Here is a 7,234-nt window from a genome sequence, read left to right on the forward strand (position 1 = left end):
TTACCTTGCAAAAGATGCGTAGCCCTCAAAGAAGATGCTTGGCCACCAAGGGAAAAGGGTAATCTTCAAGAGAAGAAGAGGGTTAATGAAGGACCAAAGCTTCACAATGGAGAGGCAAGGAAGAGGGAAGATGAAAATACACTAAAATGAAAATTTCACTAGCATGGAATTACTCTAAGATGAAAATACAAAGAAATGGGGCTCTATTAATAGGTGAGGGAGGCCACCAACCAGGTCCAACTGGGATCTTTAGTTTGATCCAATTTGGACAAGTTTTGGACTAGTTAGGCCCATTTTTTGATCCAGTTTGATGAGAGATGAAATATCTAGCTACTTTATGATTTTTTTGAATAACTGTATTATCTCTCTCTAGAATATTTTCTCTCTCTAGAATAAAACAGGCTCAAACAAGATCTTGTTCCATTTTTGAAGGGGGTAATGATTACAAGAGACTAAAGGGGAGGTTCTTACATCTTTACATCATCAAAATTTGGAGAGAGGAATCTTACATGTAGAGCTCCTTAATCTCCTCAATCATCCCCATGAGTTTTTATTCCTTGTAGTTGGAGACAAATAACACAATAAAGGCTATACTACATGCACTACAAACTAACTACATGCACTACAAAGTAGACTAGGTATGCATTGAAGGTTTTATGTATTGCTAAAAGAAGTAAATGATATAAAATTAATGGCTTCTAATGAAAGCAACAAAGGGGACTAGCCTCTATAGAACCCCTATGCACTCTCACTATAAAAGACACTCCTTGAGAAAGAGCAGAGCACTCCCCCATAGTGCTCAATACCCGTAAAGCAAACCTTGAGTCTCCTCCTTTAGACTAAGTTGGAGCTCTACACATACTTGTCTAGGGAAAAAAGACACCAAAGCACACCACACTTGTAAACTAGAAACAAAGTGAGATAGACAGAGAAAAGAGATGAAGCTCCATAGCATTGACAAAAGTGAAGAAAACTCATGAAATATGAAAAAAAACTAGTATTATTATTTAACTACATCTAAAAGGGAATCCTCGTACAATCATTGGTGGGGTAAAAACTCCTCTTTTCATAGAGATCTAATAAGAGAAAAAACTAGCATGATGAAGGGGAAAAAAACTTGAAGCTCTCCCTCGGTCCCTCATTCGCTCTCTCTCTCTATCTCTTTGATACACATGGTCTACAAAGGCTTCTCCTATCTAGTGAAAGAGAGCGTCCTCTCCACGGATACGCCTAGCTAGACGAAGATCAGATGGCTTCAAAGTGACACGTTTTGCATGCACCATGCACAAAACCGCGTCTTGGAAAAGCAAAACCAAAATATCCTCGGCACCTTGTTGCAGAGTGCCTAGTGCCGCCGCTTGCACACGATTGACATCCCGGCGGCGCTGGTCGTGGATAATCTCTTTGACGAGACGCCCAAAAGGTGCCTTCGGAATAATTGGTGTGCAGGTCTTCTGATATTTGCGAATTTCTCTAAGGGCAACTGTCCCTGGTCTCCACCTTTGCTTCTTCTGTGTTGTTGGGGGCGGTGGTGCTTGCGCGTGGCGAGTCCAAGCTGGCGTGTCATTTTTGAACTTTTGTTGCTGCTCTTAGAAGTTATCGGAAGGGGGTTCTGTGCGTTTAGGAATGGTTTTCCCCTTCTTAGCCTTTGCAAGTGTTGGAGTTTTCTTTGCCTTTGCAGATGGAGTCTTCTGAGCTGCTCTCTGCTCTGCCTCCTTCCTTACTCGCTCCTCTTCATCTTTCCTTTCTTTTTCCTCATCACGAAGCCTCCGTGTGTTTGCTGCCCTGGCTTCTCGTTCAAGCTTCTGTCTCTTATTTTCTACTTCCTCAGCTGAGAGTTTTCTCTTTCCTTTACCAAGTGCACGAGCCAAGACTCTGTCTAGCATTGCATTGAGAATCCTATTACTTGGCAGGTGCTCCCTTTCTACTGTGTCTTCATTTCTCCTCTTTGTATATTCTGCTCGAAGACCTTGTATAGCCGCTTCCAAAATTGTGTCATCTTCGTATTCGGCCATTCGTCGCAGGTCAGCAACAAATCTGCGAGCTTTTCTGTTAAGCCAATCCTCCTCCGCAGCAAAGAATGCTAATCTTCTCTCGTTGCTTGCGGCGGCCTGAGCTTCTTCTATAGCCTTCTTATCTGCCTCCGCCTTCCTAACTGCCTCATCTTCTTCCGCTGGTAGCCTCATCCTCCTATGCTTTCTTTGCTGCCTCGTCCTCCTCCTGTGTTTTGACGGTCTCTTCGGCTTCTTTTCTTGCTCTCTCAGCTGCCTCCATGTCCTCTGCTTCTTTCTGTAATCTCTCCGCTTCTTGGCGTTCTTGGGCTTCTTGGGCCTCTCGCTCAAGCCTCACACGCTCAGCTTCCAGATCCATTTGGGCTTGTGGGTAAATGTTTGGGATTTCAGTTCTATGTGCCACCGGTAAGGGCCCAAGGTCTTTGAAAATGTCATCCTGCGTATTGGAGGGAGGATCATTTGGGGGCTCCATGTGCGTGAGATATTAGTGCACGAGCGAGAGAGAGAGAGAGAGAGCGCGCACGAGAGAGTCAAGGGGAGAGGAAGAGAGAGAGCTCACAAGTCAAGACTTTTAAAAATGACTATAAAGCTCACTGATATTTATAGGGGGCCAAAATTACAAAAAAGTCAATTTACAATGAACGCGCCAAAAAGTGGCGAACAAGAATTATTGGGTGGGTAACCACACGCGGCCATTTCTTAGTCGACCACTATGCCATTAGCTCGCTCTTTCACGTGCCATTGACGCATTGCACCCTTCTCTTTTGCCTTGCACCTACCACCTTCATGATTTTGTGCCTCAAAGATAAATTTTCGGCTTGCTTTTGGGCCTTTCTCCTAGTAAGTGCACGGTAAAACCAATTGAACATTTCCTGAAACGCATTGCTGCGAACCTTGCCACCGCCATGACCCGTGTTCTTAAAATAGGCTACCTTGGCTTGGTAATGTGATCGTTCCATGCCTTGGTTGCTCCAGAGTGCAAGAGACCCATATTCATCTAGAAATAAGGAGCTGTGCGCATAGAGAATATGCATGTAGTGTGTTATATGAGTTTCCCCCCAAGCATCGATCATTTCTTCTGTGAATCTGTCAATCGAAGTCTTGAATGTAGCTATCTCTGCTTCATCAAGATACGGGCGCTCAAGAAGCCTCATCATCTCATCACAAGCTTCCCACACATGTGCACGCTTCAATCCTGTGTCGCCTCATTGCCTCGATAGGTTGTTACATCACAAATCCGCTTCCATAATTCAAAATGTGTATGGCTTTGAGCCTCACCATAGTTTGAGAGCAGGTGTCTTGCTTTTGCACCACCCATACATATCTTATTAGGGTTATCTTGGGTACTTGATGGGTTTTTGCGATCCTTAGAGAGGGTGACAGCACCTGCGTGAAGCCCACGGATGATAAAACAACTTCAAGCTCTTGGATGCCCTGTTCTCGCCGTGACTCTGGCTCCATGTTCCAAGCATAATTGATGTGGAGCATCAACAATTTGTCCAGAATTCTAAGTCTTGCGTGCAAGGTACACACATGTACTCGCGAATTGAAAGAATAGGGTTCCAAGTAGCATCCTCCTCTGCGCGAGATGGTGCCTTGCTTTGATTGCAGCTCATAATTCCATTGAGCCAGACGTGCATACCCTTCCCTTTTTGTAATTGATTTGAGCCCTTTGCACTTGCCTGCTTTTTTACGACCTTTCACCTTGGTTGCTTGTTTGGCCTTCCCCACTGCGACACTTGGCATCCTTGGATGACAACAAAAGATGCATGGAAACAAAGTGTTAGCACCGCTTTTAGTTCCCAACATGCATTTGAGGGTCTTGAGATCACCACCAAGGTGCCACTCTATTTCAAAGTGACCAGTGCGCCAGGCACATGCAAGACTTCACCATTTGATTGCGTGTGTATCACTCCTTGAATACCTGTACGGGTGAAGTACCACCTCAGACTGTCATGGTCCTCATGCGGAAGGGTCCATGCCGCCTGCCACCATATGTTCTTCTCAGACTGCACTCCAAAGTAATCTTGCTTGCGTCGCTTTGTGTGCAAGTTATTCTCCGCATCACCTGTTTCATCTTCGCCGTCTAAGCTCTTTCGCTTCAATGCCCTGCTCATGAGCGTCAGACTTGTACGTTCCACCCTTTGGCCCTTTACAACCTGACATTCATCCAATTTGAGGACAAATATAGCCTTTCCATCCGTCTCCTCTAATGTCATATCATAAAACTGAATCATAGCTCGTTAAAGCGCCTCCACCTCGACGTAAACATTGTTAAACTTGTTGTAAGCAAAATCTTTTGAATTTGACATTGGCATGCTACCATCCACCCATCTGTAGAGTTGCCTAGCAAGTCGGCAATATTATTGCTTGCTGACTTCCTTGCCATAACTATACTGTATGGTGTTGGAAGTATAGATCATGTCATTCCTTTACCTCGTAGACGTGCTGTGATGCAAGTATACAAAGCCCTGTATCCCTTATCACACTGATACCTGCTGTGTCGCACACAGTGAGCATGTCAACGGGATTGACAATCTGCTCGAATTCCTTGAGAAAATACTTTTGAATCCTGTCACGCAACGCACCATTTACTGGATTGGTTATCATATTGATTACTTTCTGCTCTGGAATAATGTGCTCAAGGATAGACTCCTCACTATTGGAACAACCTAATATTGCTTTAGTACATTCCCTGGACATCACATAGTTCAGAGTCAATGACATAACTATATGAAAAAGGAATGTAATGCTAGTTTTGAAGCTGTGATTACCTTGTTTAACGCACACATCGCTTGCGAGCCCCCCCATCTTTGGAAAGAAGACTCAGAGGCTTGCGCTTTCACTGCCTTGCATTATATCCCACCACGGGGAGGTGAGTGAAATGATCGACACGTCGACGAAGGTTCTGAGTTGAGTTTTGAAGACGGAGATAGTTCTCTATAGCTCGATCCCTGCTTTCCACACCTTCATCAAGCTTCATCTTTTGCTCTGCATCCTCCTTCTCTAGATCCTTGACTCGAGCCAGCATATGTTCCTTTGTGGCCATGAAAGTTGACGCACATTCTTCCTTTTCTACCTTGCATAATTTTAGAAGCTTCCTGAGGTGATTTTGATTTGAGAGTTCTTGCAAGTACAAAGAATAGAGCCTCTGACAGTACCCTAAGAAACCATTATAACCATCACCCAAGAAGCGTACGACCTGCGTGATATTACGAAAAGGGGGAGGTGCACCAGTCTGTGGATCAAGGGGATAAATGATTCCATCAGTCCAAAGATCAATGGCTTTTGCACCTTGAAGTCGTAGCACCTCAGCAGGAATACATCCCTTCGTTCGATTACTTCGCATTGTGGCATACTCCTTGTCTAAGTCCACGTGCAAGCGAAACTTTGATTGCTTGTTGGTGTGAGCTCTTCCATGAGAGCTGGTGGAGAGGATGATGGAGTAGGAGCTCCAGATCTGCAGGCCATGGCTCCTAGAGAGAGAAAAAGAAGCCCTTACCCAAGTAAAACACCCTAAACGCGTTTTAGAGAGAGAGTGTAGAGAGAGAGTGGGATCTGCAGCACCTCCAAAAAGGGAGGGAACAAAGTGACAAAAATTTTCAAACATTCTTTGTGAAAGGTACTTCACTACAAGACAAAAAGGCAGTTAGGTCCATATTCCTTCCCAAGGACAGAAGATCTAATGATTAGATCACCTTTTGGCCTATTTTCTTTTTTGTAGAAAAGGAAAAATGCATTTTCAGGCCTAGGCCACTAGCTTGGTCAAAGCTTGATTAGCATTTTAAGCATTTCACTAAGTGTCCAAATAAAAGGGCCCAAGAAGACCCCAAACAAGTCCTAATGATGGTGTGGTTTTATCATGAAGAATATTTAAATAATCAATGAGACCTTCAATAACTTCATTGAGGAAATGTGTCCCCCTTTCAGATGATACAAGTTTGGCTAGAGATCCAAAACGACAAATGATTTGCTCAATCAAGAAATTATCAGTGGTTTGTGCATCATCTTTTCTAATAGCTCGTGCCTCAGACCATTTGGGGGGAAGTAATCAGTAGCTACTATGATGTATTTATTTTGTCTCCTAGATGTAGGTGCTATGGGTCCCATATAATATATCCCCTATTTTTCAAAAGGTATTGTGGCCATAATCGGGATATTGGATCTAAATCAATTTTCAAGATGTGTAGCCCATTGACACATGTCACACCTCTTACACTACTCATGAGAATCCTTAAAGATAGTAGGCCACCAATAACCCACCCTTAGAATCTTCATGGTAGTGAGTTTCCCAGCAAAATTTCCCCCACAAGTGGAATCATGACATTCCCTTAATATGTGTGAGATCACCCCTTGTGCAACACATTGTCTAAATACTCATTCCATACCCTTTCTATGAAGTAGCCAATAAAAGAAAACTTTTGTGCATGTGTAGTTAACCTTTTTCTTTCTGCTTTATTCAACTCATCGTCAGAAAACTCCATGTAGAAAGATAAGAGGCTATTTTGTCATACCACTCTTGAGATTTCTCAATACTAAATTAGTCAACCATCGGGTCACTATAGGTACTTCTTTTTTAACATTTGAGAGGTTAGCTAAGCAATCCACCAGTTTTTGAAGAGACAGGGGTTTGGTTTTCAACTCATAATCAATGGCTTGTAACTCCAATATCCACTTCAAGATTCTTTCAGTGGGCTCTAACTTGTTCAATAAAAGCTTCAAGGAATCTTTTGGTACATAGATGATAGTATGTTGCATAGATGATAAGGTCGAAACTTTCTAGCTGCCTTTGCAATGGCTAAACATGCTCTCTCCACCCAAGTGTATCTAGTTTCATCCTTCAACTTTTGGCTATAGTAAGCTGTGGGGTGATCCCTCTTATCATATTTTTGAGCTAAGCAAGCTGAGATGATGTGTCATGAACAAGATGAGTAAAGGTGAAATGGTCTTATAGCATCAAGAGGTTTCATAATTGGAGCTTTGGTGAAGGCATCTTTAAGGGTATCAAATGACTTTTGGTGTCCCTCATCCTAATCAAACTTTATTTCAATTCGAATGGAGGAGAACATGAGACATATCTTTAATGAACCAACTATAGTATTTAGCTGCCCTAAGGAAACCCCTCAACTATCTCACGATTTTTCGTGTTGGTGTTTGGATAAGAGCCTCAACCTTGAAAAGGTCCATTTCTATACCATGTTTGCGAATGAGATGTACCAACA

Source organism: Cibotium barometz, chromosome 7, assembly GCF_041138505.1.
Source record: "Cibotium barometz isolate CiBa-2024 chromosome 7, ASM4113850v1, whole genome shotgun sequence".
Lineage (NCBI taxonomy): Eukaryota > Viridiplantae > Streptophyta > Polypodiopsida > Cyatheales > Cibotiaceae > Cibotium > Cibotium barometz.